At 48.6% G+C, this 17601-nt stretch overlaps 1 protein-coding gene across 6 annotated transcripts in view; it reads right to left on the bottom strand.

Moving 5' to 3' along the window:
* SLC8A3 (solute carrier family 8 member A3) overlaps positions 1 to 15960 on the bottom strand; it is a 136932-nt gene extending 120972 nt beyond the window's left edge. For all 6 annotated transcript variants that reach the window (XM_036311415.1, XM_036311426.1, XM_036311406.1 and 3 more), the window contains exon 1: positions 15397 to 15960. The gene's annotated coding sequence lies outside the window, so the exon portion shown is untranslated. The remainder of the gene's footprint in view (positions 1 to 15396) is intronic.
* Between the last annotated feature and the right edge of the window lie 1641 nt (positions 15961 to 17601).

Consider the following 17601-nt stretch of genomic DNA (forward strand, 5'->3'; position numbering starts at 1 on the left):
GGCGGAGGCACTACCAGCAGCAGGGCCACATGCTACAGAGGTTGTGCTTTAGAATAACTTTGGGGCTCTAAAAAAGACAGACAGCTGGACCCTACTCCAGACCTAAGTTTTAGACTCTCTGGGAGTAGAACCTAGATATTTAGTTTTTTTTTAAAGTTCCTAGTTGAGTACACCCAAAGTGGAGAATCCTGGGAGAGAAGACAAGGAACATAGCCTGACTATGATACAACATTTGCATCTCAGGGATTCCAACCATTAGGGACTTTCTTTGGACCAGGAAAAGGACTCTCGGTGTATCATGAGCTGACTCACAAATGGGTCCCGCAAAGCCTTTCTAGGCACTGAACAAACATCCCATCCCCCTGCACTCTCACTTTCATACCTTGCCAAGGATAGTCAGCATCAACTCCCTACTCACATAAGTGGATTTTCCCTTTGTCTCTCCCTAAACTTGATGTCTGCTTGGTTTACACTTTCACCAAAGAAATGTAAAAGACCCAGTGCTCCCTGCTCTTCACAGGAATATGAAGCTACTCATCCATTTTCAGCAAGACATGTTTCTAGTTGTTTTTTTCTTTCAGGGATGATGGCTTAGGTCAACTTGGCCACACTTTTCCTCAGGGCTTCTTTGTTTGCTCGTTCATTTTGTTCATTTATTTATTCATGCATGCATTTGCATGAAACCCAGTCTATATGCCACAGGTTTACTTTCACTAAATTACACTGAAAAAATGTACTCTGATTTGCACTCAACTCATTTTTTGCACACTCAAAAAAATTACAATAAAAATTCCTAGAGGGTAGAAATTTGTATCTGTTTGGTATTTCTGTATCCCCAGTGCCTATATCAGTGCCTGGCATATAGTAGGTGTTCCGTATTTATTTATTGAATGAATAGATACATTGATAAAAGTATGCAAAAATAGAAGGCATAACATCCAGTAATTTTTCCCACTCTTGGCAGTGTTCAAATGAAGCATCCCATCTGTCAGGGATGCTATGAGCAAGGTTTTTCAAATTTCAGTAAGATGAACAAAAAATAATTCCCAGTTAGGAACACACTTCACTGGAGAACAGTGACAGAAAACCAAACAATTACAACAAAACAAGGACTAGGTTTGGAAGCATGTGCAATGCGCCAACAAGTTCAGAGGAAGAAAGCTCTGAGGTTGCCTGAGATTGCCAGGGCCAGTCCATGAACCAGGTAACTTTAGACCTCGGATCTGGAGCATGAACAGGAGTGAACTGGGTAGAAGCCAGTGCATCTCACACAACGGTAACAAAGCCCATGATAAAGAGAATGACAGCCTGGACGAGCAGGGTGGCTGAAGGACAAGGCATTTGAAAAAAGCTGCAAAGGTGAGGACTAGGTCAGAAAAAGGCCTTGTACGCCCAGCCAAGGAATTGGGGCATCATCTTGAAGACAATCAGGAACCACTGAAAGTTTTTTAATCAGAGGAGGGACAATATCAATGTTTTTCCTTTGGATAGCAGACGTAGAGTGATGACAGCATGGACCTTGGGTAGGTGAAGAAAGCAGGGCAAAACTTGGAGGCAGGAAGACTAGTTCAGAGTCTCTCACGGCCTTTGAGAGAGACGCGATCAGAACCTAAGCAGAGGCAGGGAGTGCAGGCCTGCTGAGGAAGGAGTGGATTTAAGAGCTCTTTCAAAAGTAGAATCAATACATGTTGGAGACCAATTGAAAACAGAAGATGATGGTAAAAGAGGGATGAAGAGGCATAGCAAGGACCAAACTGTATCAGGCACCTTCATCATCGCAATGGGCCTGCAAAGTTCCTCCTGATTCAGGGATCTCCAGGCCCAAAGAAATGGAAGCTGAAGGAATCAACACAAAACCATTGAACTTAGATACATGTTTAGCTTCAGGAATGTCCTGTGACTGTGAGATCAATGAGGCCAGCGAGAGTTCTGGGCGCTCCAGGGAGACAGCAGGAAGGCCCTGGACTTCAAGCAAGGCACCAGAGTGCTCTGCAGTCTCATCACCGTAACTATTTGTTGATTCAATAGTCCAGACGATGATAAGCTCTGGAGATGCAGTGATGAAGCAGGTCTGGTCTCTGCCGTGGGGAAGTGCAGAGAAAAGTACACAAGATCAGTATCTAAATGTGGGTTCTGGGAGTCATGAACACTGGCTGAGAGCATCATGGAGGTGGATTTCTCATGTCTATTTCAAAGGAGAATGCACTTTCGCAGAGAAGAAAATGAACACATGGGAGGTACTGCCCCTATGAAACACTGCTACCTAAAAAAAGAAAAAGTATTTTTTAATCCTCACCTGAGGACATGTTATTATTGGTTTTAGAGAGAGAGGAAGGAAGAGAGAGACATCGATGTGAGAGAGAAACAGCGATCAGTTGCTTCCTATAGGCGCCCCAACTGAGGATGGAACCCGAAACCTAGGTATGTGCCCTCATGGAAAATCAAACCCACACCCTTTTGGTGTACAGGACGATGCTCCAACCAACCGAGCCACCTGGACAGAACTAGAAAGTATTTTTAAAAGCTCCAAAATATTGAGATGAACTCAAGTCCTAGAGTGACTACAAGAAAGCCTGATTCTGCCTATGGATTTGTTCGTTGAGCACTTGCTATGCGCCCGTCACAGTTGTAGGTTCCTTGAGGATCATTTCTGCCTAGATGTGCTCCCAGATTTACGAGTGCCAAATGTGTGACCCACTCTGTTCTAGCTGTTGGAGACTCATATTATACCTCACATCTAGACTACTACAATAGCTGCCCTTCTTGCCCCATCTCTTACAGTCTACTTGCCACAAAACAGCCAAAACTGTCTTTTTAAAATGTAAATCAAATAGATCACGCCATTCGTTGCAACTTCTCCTCCTGCAGAAACTCCCACCCCCTTACTGACACCTAATCTACGGCCCTTAACTCCTGCCACTCCAATGGAGGTGGAGTTCTCTAAGTTTCTAGTACACGCCAAACAAGCACCTGCCCTAGGACCTTGGCATTTACTGTTCCCTCTGCTTGGAATACCCTTACCAGAAAGATCGCCGTAGATCACCTTTTAAGTTTCATTCAGGTCTCAGGCACCCCTTTCTCAGAGGCTCCGCCCCCCTTATCTAAAGGTGATCCTGTCCCTGCTCCCCAACACTGTCACCACTTTTCATTTTCTTTAGAGCAAAGATCACTTGCTGAAATCATCACTGTTTTTACCTGTTCCACGGGTTTATCACAGAATATAAACTCTATGATAGCAGGAAACGTGTCCCTTTTGCTGACCACAATATGAGTGGAGCCCGGCAGGGTGAATGTCGGTACTTGTCGAACGGATCAATGTTAAGTCTGCAGGATTAAGTGTGGACAGATGCACCTGTGAGAAAAGGCTTCAAACTTGCTGGGAGAGGTGAATGGTGAAAGCCAGACCTCAGACAGCAGGCAGTTTTGTTCATTCAGAAAACCAACAGGACCACATAGTCTGTGGGTGGCAATTGTGAGGCTGTTTCTAAACACAATGCCTTCCTCCACCATAGCCCTCTCACTGGCCCTTATCCTCCACAGTGTGTGGCATAATGGCAACCCACATTTATAGTGCATCATTAATTCAATAAATATTAAGCAATACTATGTGCCAACCGTTTACAAAGGCCTTCTCACTCACATGATCTCATTTAATCCTCTTGTAAGGATATTCATACAGATGAAGAAACCGTAGCTCAGTTAATTGCCAAGAGTCTCCATGCCAACAAATAATGGAGCCAGAATCAAACTTTGGTCCCCTGGCTGCTAGAGGTCTCCTTCCACCAGGCCTAAAGCAGGGTCATGTCAGCAAGGACCAGGAGCAATCACCCCCTGCCACTACAAGGAAATCAGGTTGGGTCAGGGGAGTGAGGAACCCACAGCAGCCTGAGAGGGCACTGCTCCTGCCCTTGCCTGTTCCCCAGAGGGAAGCACCTGGGCCCTAGCTCTTGGGGTCACCCACACAGAGAGTGCCAACATCCTTCTGCCCTGTTACCCACCCATCAGGGGGAAGCTGGCAATTAGCTGCCTTTATATACCTTTTCCTCAGCTCATTTTCCAGGAGCCTGCTTTATCTTAATGCCATTTAATTTCTCTTAATTTTTAGTGTTGAAATACAGAATTAACTGATATCATTGCCTGAATGGAGAACAAATGGATGCTGGCAAGCAGTCAAAGTCATCTCTCTGAGACATGGCTAGGGCATTTTCTGGTACAATCAACTATGAGGGTTCTCTGGGCCCCCCTTTCACAAGAGGGGGTAGGAGCAGATGCCTGGGATTCTCAGCAGATCTACCGCTGACTTTGCTGCTGTGCTCACTCCCCACTCTTCTAATGATTCTCCTGGAAGTTGACGCCCTGATTAATTCCTTCTGAGAGGCTGGAAGCACTGACTCAGGATGACCCTTCCAGCCGGTGGGCTGCGCCCCTGGAAAGCTATTGAGCAGAGTGGTTCCACACTGACCCTCGACAGAGTCTACATGGCTCTAAATCAGTGGTTCTCAACCTGTGGGTCACAACCCCTTTGGCGGTCGAACGACCCTTTCACAGGGGTTGCCTAAGATCATCCTGCATATTAGATATTTACATTACGATTCATAACAGTAGCAACATTACAGTTATGAAGAAGCAACGAAAATAATTTTATGGTTGGATCACAACATGAGGGACTGTATTTAAAGGGCCAGAAGGTTGAGAACCACTACTTTAAATGCATCCTTCCTGGATGGAAAAGGAATGGCAGAAGCTCAGGAGTAGAGGCAGAACTGGCTTGAGCCTTTGGGGGCCTAGAGCACCACTAGGCATTCTGGGAATGCCCTGGAGTGTTGCAGTGGGAGGTGACTCCACATGGAAGTGCCAACCTAGGGACTTCAGGGCACTCAGCCAGCTCTGGGTTCCTCACTGGCCAGATATCCAGACAGTCAAGGTGGCTGGCCATGTTGACCACTAGAGATCCGATGTGACAACAGATAAACTGGGGGCTTCAAATTGCAGGTAGAAGGTACTGTTGGCACTAAAAGTATTCTTTGCCCGAGGCAATCCACAGGGTGTAGAACAAGACTCACAATACAGAACTGTCAGGCCAGGGAGGTAGCTTAAAAGTCAACACATCCAACATAACCTCTTTGATGGATAAGGAATGCAAGGCCCAGAGAGCATAAGTGAGTCTTGCCTATGATTGTCAGGAGAAATAAGGACTAAAACATAACCTTCTCACCACCAGTTCAGCGCTGTTTCCATGACACCTCGTTGCCTGTTCCTCGCTTGATTTTTTTACTCCACCACCTCCACCACCGGCCTTTTTAAAAAAAAAAAAAAAAAAAAAGGCATAGACATCCCCTCCTTTCTTAACCTTGTTTCATCTGCTTCAAAAGTGAGTTAGGAGAAAGAGAACCAAGATGGTGGTGTAGGTAAACACCTGTACTCGCCGCCTCCCACAACCACATCAAAATTACAACTAAAATAAAAACCAAGCATCATCCAGAACCACTGGATAGCTGGCTGAATGGAAGTCCTACTAGAGAAGTAAAGAAGAAAGCACACTGACACTGGTAGGAGGCTCAGAGATGTGGAACAGGCTTGTCTGGGCATCCACGTGTGCCGCTTTTATAATCGGGAGGGAGATCGTCTCTGCAGAGGCCGCCCAGAGGAGCAAGGGGTCCCAGCCCCACACCAGACCCCCAGCCCAGGGTCCCAGAGCTGGGAAGAGAAGTCCCTATGGGCAGTGAGAACTACGGGCTGTAAAAACCAGTGTGGATTAGGGCTCAGTGACATAGAGGCTGCTGGAGACCCAGCTGCTTCTCTTAAAAGGCCGGCACCACAAACTGAACTTACGAAGTCCTGCTTCTTCTGAGCTCCAGTGCAGGGTGAGGCAATGGGGGACCCAGACACATACGAGGAGAAACTGGACTGTATGGTATGGGGATAGGAACTCAAGGGCGGCTTTCTCCCAGAGGTGCTCACAGCAGTCATTGGTCCTATGCTGGGACCTTCCTGGTCACAGGGCTGACTGGCAGCCATTTCTGTTTGCTCCACCCTGGTGATTCCCTGAGACCCCACCCCATCCAATTTACAACCCCACCCAAGCTGCTTATAGTGGCTGCTCAGGCTAAAACCTGTCAAACAAGCTGCAGCTGGGACAGAGAGCCCAAACCTATCAATAAAAGGCCCAAGACCCAGCACCAGCACCAGCCTGCCTTGCTTCACAGCTGGGCCTCGTCTGGGCACTTCCAAACCTAATACAAAGAGGAGGAATATGCAGATCTCTCTGTAGCTCCTGCTGAGTGGCCCCAGGCAGTGGCTGACTTTACACCTCCCTGGTGACCCAAGAGCCGGTGTACCTAGTGGTCAGTGTCAGATCATACCAGATTACAACTCTACACATCCATAAGCGACACACTCAAGGGGCAGACTCAGTGAGCACCAAAGCCCCACAGAATCAAGTCCTGCTCCATAGGGGTGTCTCCTGCACAGCAGCTCTCCCACTGTAGTCGCAGCTGGTCCTCACAGCCAGTTGGCCTGGAGGTCAATTCTTCCCAATGACACCAACAGCGATCAAGTCTCAACTACAACAAGACTGTGCACACAGCTCACAAAGGGGTGCACCTAGAGTGTCCACCTCAGGTGACTGGGGAGGCTGAACCACTGGGCCCTATAGGACACCTACTATACAAGGCCACTCTATAACTCAAGGAGACATAGCAGCTCTACCCAATACATAGAAACAAACACAGGGAAGCAGCCAAAATGTGGAGACAAAGAAACACATCACAAATGAAAGAAATGGAAGAAAGCAAACTACTGGATATAGAGTTCAAAACTGTGGTTATAAGGTTACTCAAGAATCTTCTAGAAACCTCCAAGGGACTTAGTGAGACGTTCAAGGGTTTTAGTGAGAATGCCAAAAAAATTGAAAAGGACCAGTCATAAATTAAGCATACACTGACTGAAATAAAGAATAATATACAGAGATTCAAGCAGCAGTTGCCAACCGGTGGTCCACAGACCACTGCTGGTCTGTGAGGTCCAAAAGGTTGGCAACCGCTGGACTAAAGGATCCCAAGAATCAAATCAACGATTTGAAATATGAGGAAGCAAAAAATACCCAACCAGAAGAGCAAAAAGAAAAACTAATCCAAAAATATGAAGATAGCATAAGGAGCCTCTGGGACAACTTCAAGCATACCAACATCTGAATTATAAGGGTGCCAGAAGAAGAGAAAAAGCAAGATATTGAAAACCTATTTGAAGAAATAATGACAGAGAACTTCCCCTACCTGGTGAAAGAAATAGATGTACAAGTTCAGGAAGCACAGAGAATCCCAAACAAAAGGAATCCAAAGAGGACCACACCAAGACACATTATAATTAAAATGCCAAGGGCTAAAGACAAAGAGAGAATCTTAAAAGCAGCAAGAGAAAAGCAGTTAGTACCTACAAGGGAGTGTCCATATGACTGTTAGCTGATTTCTCAACAGAAACTTTGCAGGCCAGAAGGGAGTGGCAAGAAATATTCAAAGTGATGAATAGTAAGGACCGATAACCAAGATTATGCTACTCAGCAGAGCTATCATTTAGAACTGAAGGTCAGATAAAGAGCTTCACAGACAAGAAAAAGCTAAAGGAGTTCGACACCAAACCAGTATTATATGAAATGCTAAAGGGTATTCTTTAAGAAGAGGAAGAAGAAGAAAAAAAGATAAAAAATATGAACAACAAAATGACAACAAATACATACCTATCAACAACTGAATCTAAAAATCAAATGAATAAGAAATCTAATGAACAGAATAAAGTGGTGAATGGAATAGAATCAGAGGCATGGAAATGCAACAGACTGACGATTCTCAGGGGGAAGGGGGGTGGTGGAACAGGAAGAAATTAAATAAAGATCTTATATGCATATATGCATTACCTAGGGACACAGACAATGGGGTGGCGAAGGCCTGGGGTGGGGCGGGACCAGGTGGAGGGGAGCTATGGGGGGTGGGGGGGAAAGAAGGACATTTCTAATCTCAGCAATAAAGATTTTTTTAAAAAGTGAGGCAGGTTACTACCCATTTATTTACTCCTTTATTTTCCAGTGAATGCCCACTGTGTTTCAGGTATGACTGCAACAGGGAGTAAGAGAAAGAAAAAGCACTTGGTCCAGGAGGTGGGGTGAGCCACAAGCAACAAAACAACAACAAATAACCTCCTCCCCCACATCTCAATAGGTATAAGGACCACGTGAAAAACAGATGCTGTGTTATCAAAATTCAGAGGGAGGAACTGCTTTTGCATGAAGCCTCCCCATCAGGAAGAACCATTTGAATTGGGCAGTAACGAGCAGGTAGGTTCTCAGGGAAAGGTACACCATGAACAAAGCACAGAAGGAAAAAGGCCAAGTTTATCGAGGTGCCCACAAGGAAAATGTAAAATATGAGACCAGACATGGAGTGGTGAACCACGCCACGGAGGGCCTTGAATACGAGCAGTTGGCACTGCTGCAAATATTGGGAGGCCCTTCAAGGGTTTTTGGTTTTTGTTTGTTTGTTTTTTGCTGGAAAATGACAAGCCTAGAAGGGCGTTTTAGGAGAGGAATCCTGGAACAGGCGTGAAAATGAATTGGAGGGGGAGGTTGAAGTTGGAAAGATGTCAGAAAACTATTTTTATAGTATAATAGCAACTACTTAATACAGGTGTGGTGAGGATTGAATGGGGAAAATCAATGTGAAGCATTTTGCAACAGAGTAGCTGCCAGGTGGTACACACACACAGATGCTGGCTGCTTTAATAATAATAATTGTTGTTATCGTCATTATTATGTAGGAAGTCATCAAATCTGTACTCAGGTTATAGTAGGATGGATAGAGTGGGGGGGGGGGGGAATGGACTTAACAGACATTAGCAATACTTGGGGGACAAGGGAGAGGAGTCAACGATAAACTTGGGTTTTTGAGCCAGTGTGACTGGAAGATGGCTGGTGCCATCAGTGGAAAGTGGGAAGTCAGGAAGAGCAGCACCTTAAAACAAAGATAGTGCCCGTTTAGCAAGAATTCAACTTGAGGAGCTGACAGGATAGCCTCTTGGAGACACTGTGCAAGTGGCTGGGAACAAGACTCGCTGGGATTGGAGAGCTGGAGTCACAGACCGGAACTATCCGCACTGGAGTAACAGCACAAAACATTGCAGGAGATGCCCAGGGCTAACGGAAAAGGGGAAACCTGGGCGGAAGGAAAGAACATATTGGAGAAGTAGAAGAGGGACCACCTAGGGCAGTGGTTCTCAACCTTCCTAATGCCGCAGCCCTTTAATACAGTTTCTCGTGTTGTGGTGACCCCCAACCATAAAATTATTTTCGTGGCTACTTCATAACTGTAATTTTGCTACTGTTATGAATGGTAATGTAGATATCTGACATGCAGGATGTATTTTCATTGTTACAAACTGAACATAAAGCATAGTGATTAATCACAAAAACAATATGTAATTATATATGTGTTTTCTGATGGTCTTAGGCAACCCCTGTGAAAGGGTCGTTTGACCCCCAAAGGGGTCGCGACCCACAGGTTGAGAACCGCTGACCTAGAGACTTAGTGGGACCCAGAGAAGCCAAGAGGGGAAAGTTTTAAGAGTTAATGGTCAATCTTATCTGATGGGGATGGGAAGGGGGTAGATTAGATAAATAGATTATTGATAGATAAATAGATAAATAGATAGATAGGTAATCAGGACAAGATTATTACGTTTTGGAGAATAAGAAGTCCTTGGTGGATGAGAGTTGGCCAGAGGTGGAGAAAAGTGGGAAAACAAGGGGCTAAATGAATGAATGAGTTAGTGGTGAGAAAATAAAGACAGGTGATTACTCTAAAATTGCAAGAGTTTTTTGTAAGTAAGATGGGAAAAGAGCATGATGGGGGGGGATGGAATTAGACAAGTGATGTTCATTTTAGGATGGGGTTTGACGGCAGGGCCGGGGTCGATCCTGGGTACTGTGCAGACAGGGAAGGGAGACTAGTGACAGGGAAGGATGAGGAACAAAGTGAGGATATCAGGGAGCAAAGGAAGAACATCAACCAAGCTCACACTGTTTGGCTTCATTCTGTAGGATGGACACAGCAGTGCGTGACTCTGAGGTCCTCCCCTCTCAAGTGACTTGGAAACTGCCACATGAAAGCCAGGGCAGGATTATGGTTTCCAGTCCCACTTCCAGAGCCAGTCCCCCACATGGCCTACCATTCTTGCATACAATCAGAAAAGCACTATTTATCATTCCAAATATCGCCGTCATCCATGCTACTTGGCTCATTCCAAATTACACTCAGGATGAAATAGAGCTGTTTTCTTAGAACTGACTCTGTGTACCATATCTGAATACCCTTGATACTGGAATTAGCCTTTATTCACTCTTCATATAACCAAAGCATAGGCATACACATACATTTATGATTCTTCCTATCTAGATGTCTTTGCTCAGTAGTCTCTATGTATCTACATACTTCTTACCCTTCCAGACTCCTTCTTGGGGCCTTCCCCAGCCCCCAGAGATCTCTTATCTTTGGGGGTTCTCCTTGCAGCCCAGTAGGCCAGGAAGTATGTTTTACACCTGCTAGAGCCACTTTTTCTTTCCCCAGATGTGACCTGCCCAGTGTTGGGCTTAGAGTGCCCATTCAAAAAACAGACCACCAAACATAAACCAATCTCATTAAAAATAGTGGAACTTCTCTCCAGGTCCATCCATGCTGTTGCAAATGGTATGAGTTCTTCCTTTTTTATAGCTGCATACTATTCCGTTGTGTAAATGTACCACAGCTTTTTTAATACATTCATCTGCTGATGGGCACTTGCATATGCATATATGCATAACCCATGGACACAGACAATAAGGGGTGAAGGCCTGGGGGGGGGTGTGGAAGTGGGCTAGAAAAGGTCAATGGGGGTTGGGGGGGAAGTGGACATATGTAATACTTTCAACAATAAAGATTTTAAGAAATAATAAAATAGAACTTCTTTCTAGAAGGGCAGCTCTGCTTTGTATGCTAAAACAGAAAGAGGAATCCCCTACCCTCCTTCACAGGCCACCAGGACAATGACACAATACAGGCTTCTACCACAGCCTCCTAACGCCCTGCCTCCCTCTCTCTCCCTACATCCCAGTCTCCGCATACTATCTAAAATACAAATCGGGCCCTGCACTTTGGTACCCAAAACCTTCCTAAGCCCCCAAAGGAAATTCAGTGGAAATCCTTAACATGGGAGTACCAGTCCTTTGCCGGAAGCCGGTCCATCCTTGCTGCTTGACACAGTCGCTGCAGGAAAGAAACATCTGCACAGCATATGTTTCAAGGGACCTGGCGTATATAGCATACTGTTCTTAATATGTTTGCTCCCCTTAGCGCTGTGTGTTTTAACCAAGGTCACCTCTCCAAGAAAGGTTGTTTCCCCAGGTAGGAATTTTTCCCTGAAGTCAGGGAGGGGATGAAACTCCTTAACTAAGTGCCAGGCGGGCAGTTAATCACTACAAACAATCATGCTTAAGCTACATAATCTTTACTCCCTGGAATGGAGATAAGAAACACCCTAACCTTTGTAATAGAGATTGATAGGATTGAATCAACTGGTATAAATACAGATGTAACAAGACAGCAAGACTCAGAACTTAGAATACAGAGCTTAGAACACAGAACTAAGAGGCACAGAACCTACACAGAACGTTCTCTACAGACAGAAGAACTTCGCTGGAGAGAACATGGCAAAAGATCCTGGACAGAAACTGGCCTCAGAACCTAGAGACAGAACCTAGCGAGAGAACATGGCAAAAGATCCTGGACTGAACCTGACTACAGAAATTGGCAAGAGAACCTGACTAGAACCTGGTGACTGAATCTGGCTGGAGAACCTGGACAGAACCTGGCTGGAGAACCTAGCAAGGGAACATGGCTACAGAACCTGGCTGGAGAACCTGGAGAACCTAGCAAGAGAACATGGACACAGAACCTGGCTGGAGATCCTAACCAGAACTTCGCTGGAGATCCAGAGCAGAACCTCTCTGGAGATCCAGACCAGAACTTGGCTGGAGATCCTGGCTGGAGATCCTGGCTAGGCTGCTGATCAACTGAACACTGTCTCCGTGTCCTTCCTTCTTCGCCGACTCTGTCCACACCTTTGGGGATCCCTGGACCTGCTGGGGTTGGACCCCGGCAGTCCTTCGAAGTTTGGCCCCTGGAGCTTCTCAAAATTCATCTCCCCGAATTTTAGCCTCTGGCTTCTGTCATTTGGAAGAGCTCTCATCCAATACTGATCCTTTCCCTCATAACACTTTCTCCCCCACCCCAACCCCTCCATATTTTCACCAAAGCCAACTCCTACCCATCCTTTCTTTCTGAGATTTAGTTGTCCCTAGAAAGTCCTCTATAAGCCACACAGAGAGGTGATCCTCCTATATGCTTCCATTGTCCCCAGGATTTACCCTCCACTAAAAGGAATCATTTTGTATGGATGGTTATTGCCTGTTCACTGCTGAAATGAATGTGTGTTTATGAGGAAAGGAATCATTCTATTTTCTTTGCCTCTGTACCCAGCAAATGCCTGGCAGAGTAGGTTGTTGTTGAATATTTATTGAATAACTAACTGATTGAATAAGTAAATGAATGCTTTTTCTTTTGGAGTCCAATGTATTTCTGAACCTCACCCAATATTTGAACCTCTAGGCCAGTGATGGCAAACCTTTTGAGCTCGGCGTGTCAGCATTTTGAAAAACCCTAACTTAACTCTGGTGCCGTGTCACATAGAGAAATTGTTTGATCTTTGCAACCATAGTAAAACAAAGACATATTTTAATATTTATTTTATATATTTAAATGCCATTTAACAAAGAAAAATCAACCAAAAAAAATGAGTCCACGTGTCACCTCTGACACGCGTGTCAGAGGTTCGCCATCACTGCTCTAGACAAAGCAACCAGACTTGAGCGAAAAGGGAGTTATCTTCCCTTCTTATCTGACCTTGGTAGCGTGAAGAGAAGCCAAGATGTGTGACACATTCCCCCAAGTCCAGATTGTGGGCAATTCAGACCACAGAACAATGCCCACAATGACCATCCATGGACAATACCAGCAACTGTGCCCAGAGACCGTATAAGGAACCGCCTTGCACAAAGACAGGGCAGGATGAGGGTAAGAGGACATTGCCTGGCTTCGGGGTCTCAGCCCAAGGAGCAGCCTGGGGGAAGGGAATGTTTTTACGGGGTCAGTTTGATGAGCCTCTTCTCCCTTCTCTGACCAGAAGGCTGTGGAGGGCAGTGCAAGAGATGCCAAAGTGGAGCTCAGAGGAGCATGAGCAGAGAGGAGATGGAACTCCTCCCTCCAAGCCTGCTTATTTAACATAACAATATTGAGCAACTACTCTACCGTGGGCACAGTGCTAGGCCCTGGGGATACAATGTGAGTAAATTCACCAGCTGTCTTTCCTCCCTTCCTGCAGCTTACGGTCTAAAGGTGTAACTGGCATTATTCAATCACATTCATACATTTAATGTACATCTTTAAGTTACTTCAAAATAACTGGTTCAGGTTATGGGCATGTAAAATAAGGGGATCTGGCCCAAAGAAGGCCTGGCAGGCTTCCTGGAGGAAGTAACCAATGGAGTAAGAGCTGAGGGGTGAACAGGAGGACATTAGACACCCAGGGGGGTTGGAGTGCAGGAGAAGAAACAGCCTTCCCATCTTCACTCAGTTCAAGAACCACTTCAACCAAGTTCAGTTCCGTAGGTCCCACCGGCCACTCCTCAACCCACATCTATATTCTATTTAAAGAAAAATGAGGCTTTCCTGTGGACTTTTGTGGGGGGACTGCCCATAGGGAGTGTAGATTGCAGTGAGGGGCTGGGGGACCCGCCCCACGCCTAGTCAGCCAAGCTCTGACCACCCACCATCCTCATTTGAAGAGCTGCAAGGCATGAAGGGACAAGTTCCTCTCCAACTGGGATCCAGTGCGGCAGGCGGAAGGAAGGGCCAGCGAGAGGCCAGGTGCCCAGACCGAGTGAACTGACCCCTGTTTCAGGAAGAGCATGGCGCAGCAACTATATTTGAAAATCGAGGTAAACAAGAGCTCGGATCAAGTGGCTGGGGCACAACAGCTGTGGGAGATTAATCACATGGGGCTGTAAGTCACCAGGTCGCCAGAGGCCCCAGGCTTCCCTCTCGGTGCCCCAGCAGTAGGCCAGCTGAGCTCCTCTCACCCACCCCCAACTCCCTCCTCTTGGGTGTTTCCTGACCACCCAGGAGCCCCACGCCTTGCTCCCAGCTGCGGCCTGCGTTTCTGGAAGAAAAAAAAATTAAAAAAACGGTCACTAATTTCAATCCTTCTGCCCAGGAGACAGACCACCAAACCTTCTGGGTTTGCTTTTTAATCGCCAGAGGGGAGAGAAATAGGGGGAGGGAGGAAGCAGGCGGGTAGCGAACGGTAAATTTATGGCACTGCATTAAAGGCGTGTGTTCTACTTAACCACACTCAAGCCCTCCACGGTTAAAAATAAAACACGGTGAATAGAGACGAAAAGCTTCTTTTCCCCCCTGGGTTAAATGGCTTTCTTTATGTCCTCCAATGGCTCCGGTACTCAAGGCAGGTCAGGCAGGGTCTGCAGGAGCAGCTCTAGCTTCTGAATGACGGCCTGTGGCTGTGTGTGTGTGTGTGTGTGTGTGTGTGTGTGTGTGTGTGTGTGTGTGATGTAGGGAGGGAGTGTTGGAGGGGTAGTTACATACTTCGCTTCTCTCCACCTGGCCCGGGACCGCCCAGACCACCGCTGCCTGGAGAGCACAGAACCGGAGACCCTCCTTCTCCCCGCCCCTAGGCCGCCGCAGGCGGGTGCGCTGGGGTTGCAGTTCCCGACCCGCTGCCGTGGAGTCCGGACGTTGGGGTGCGCGCGTGCCGGGGTGCACGCGGGCGCGCGCCGAGTGGATCAACGCGCTCCCCTCCAAGCCCCCACGCTCGTGGGCACTCGGAGCCCCGGGAGCACCGCGCGCCTGGCACAGCCCGCACACACGCATCCAGCACGCAGCACAGCAGTCTGCCTCCCAATGCGCACCCGCCACCAGCCCGCCTGCACACACATGGCCAGGCATCTCTTGCTCCGCCGCCCCCCACCCCCCTCACCCCTGCTAGACACTCTGCCAGACCCCCCCCCCCCCCAGCACCGCATAAAAACGTACACTTTCCGGGGCACCCTCCCCCCACCTCTTCAGGCACTAAGCCCTCAGGAAGGCAGCTCATATGAATGCTCTTGAGAAATAACTTAATTAACACCATTCTTCACAAGCTGGAACCCTCTCGGGGACACCCTCAAGCCCCCCAACCTCTGCCTTCCCTGCCTCGGCCGCCCGCTGCGGGGGAAGGGCAAGAGGCTCACCCATTACTCACCGTTTCTTCCCGGTCTCCCGAGCGGAGCGGACAAACGCAGGGGCGAGGAAGGCGTGCGAAGCCCCCGCCGCCGGGCTCCTCACCGGCCGCCGCCGCTCATCGCCCCCGCGGGCTGCCCGCCGGCCGCAGCCGCGTCCGGGGCATGTCAGTCCGCCGCCCGCCGGCCGCGGCTCGTGGGCTCGCAGCTTTCAGGGGGCTGCGGGGCAGCGCATCTGGAGCGCGAGGGCCGGGGCCGGGGCGGGGCCCGTGGGGAGGGGGCCCTCGGCGCCGATTTCAGGAGCAGGGAAAACCGCCCAGGACCCTCGGGAACCCCCGACCCCGGGCTCCGGATTCAGCCCGGGAGAGGCCCGGAGTCCCGGCCGCCGGCTGCGGGGGATCCCTGCCGGGAGGGGCAGGAAGGCGGGCAGCCGGCGCGGACCGGTGGCTCCGAGGGACCCCGGCTTGCAGTCGCGTCGCCGGGGTTTCCCGGGGCTGGGAGGGCGCCGGCTCCCCTCCTCGCACGCCGTCACCGCGAGCGACGTCTCGGCCTCGCCGCGCACGGAGGGGACGCGCGGAGGGGCTGGTTTCTGGGAGAGCCGAGAGCTTTGCCCACTGAGCTGCAGCAAGAAGCCAAATCAAAAAGCCAATCTCTGCGCCTCCACGCCGAACGTCACCCTATCAGCTGGGAGAGGGCGCGCTGCGCCGAATGACAAGCCGCGCGTATTTATCCTCGCCCGCCCGTGGGGGGAATTTTCAGATCGCTTCCCGGCCGGCAGTGTGCAAGTCGAGCCCGCACCTCGTTGAGTCCGGAGAGACCCGAGGACGAATGCAGACACAACCCCTCGCCCGCGGCCACCCACCCCACCGTCGGAGCCTGGCGCCCCGCTCCTCCGGGCCAGCGATACCTCCAAGACGGCGGCGCGTCCTGACCTGGATTCCGCCGAGTCCGGAGCTCCGGGCAGCAGGCAGGGCGGGCGGGCCACGGGCGCGCGGCACCGGCTTTCCCCTTGTCCTTAGGAGACGCCGTCTGCAATTCCGAAATTGAGTTTCCACCAAACATTTGTGGTTTTTAAATATAGCAGGGGGACGACTACCCAGGCAGGGTCCACCCAGGCCTAGGGGAGGAGTTGAGGACGATGGAGGTTGGCAGTGGAGGGAAAATAAAACTCCTTGTCACCCACCCACCCCCCTTTTTTTTCTGCTGCTCTTGGTGCAGAACTCAGTCTGTCATTTTCTCAACCCAAATCAAACAACAGCTTGTGAGAGACGCTTGGGTGAGCGCTGGTATGTTTTGGTTTTGGGTTTTTAAGGCTAAAAATAAGAGGGGGCTGTCTCCCAAATTGCTGCTTACTCTGAGCCTGGAGCCTGGAAGAGAGATGGTCCTTTGATGCAGCAGCAGAACTAGGGTTTGGGGCTTGGCTCGGGCGAAGTGTACACATGTAGCCTTAAATCAGATGCCTGTAATTTCTGCTATATTTGTCAGGCTTGGTCCTGGAGGCATGAGGGGCGGGCAGGCCTCTCCTAAGAATGGGGTTTCACATCCCTAGTATATCTGACGGCGTTGCACAGATCTAAAATGGTCATGGTGGCTGGCCTTTTGTAGAGACATCAATGCAGAATCTGGGACAGAATATGAGTGGGATGTTGTTTCTCTCAGGCCTCTGCTGCCCAAAGCCAAGTGTGCGGGGCCAACAAATAACCAATTATCAGCACCTCTTTAGGGCCAGGTGCTTTGCTACTGAATTTATTCAACTACGGCTAAAGGCAGAGTGACTTGTGCGTGTTCTTTGAGTTCTAGGTAGACTGAAATAACAAAACCCAGGTCAACATTCTGAGCCTCTGTGTCCTCACCAGTAAAATGCAAGTAATAATATCCACCTCGAGGAGTTGTGAAGATTCGGTGAGATTACAGTCTGGTATAGAGTAATTCCCAAATATGTTAATTCTCTTTCTCCTCCCAACCCTGCTTCTCTCCCACTGGAAGTTCTACAGCCGACTTTCTCCTGTGAACACTACGTGGAGTTCCGCATTTATTTCCTCCTCCCTACTACATGCATGCAGGGTTGATCACAGTTGGCCTTCAATTTCTGCCATTATTCATTCCCTTATTTCTGGTTGTGCTAGAACTCAAGAGGATTTTCACGGAAAAGCAGCAAGCAAAGTATTGATGGTCAGCATTCGGAGCAAGAGCCACAAACTTCATTTTAAGCTGGGAGGACGCTGACG

The sequence above is a fragment of the Myotis myotis genome, unplaced genomic scaffold, assembly GCF_014108235.1.
Source record: "Myotis myotis isolate mMyoMyo1 unplaced genomic scaffold, mMyoMyo1.p scaffold_m19_p_1, whole genome shotgun sequence".
Taxonomy (NCBI): domain Eukaryota; kingdom Metazoa; phylum Chordata; class Mammalia; order Chiroptera; family Vespertilionidae; genus Myotis; species Myotis myotis.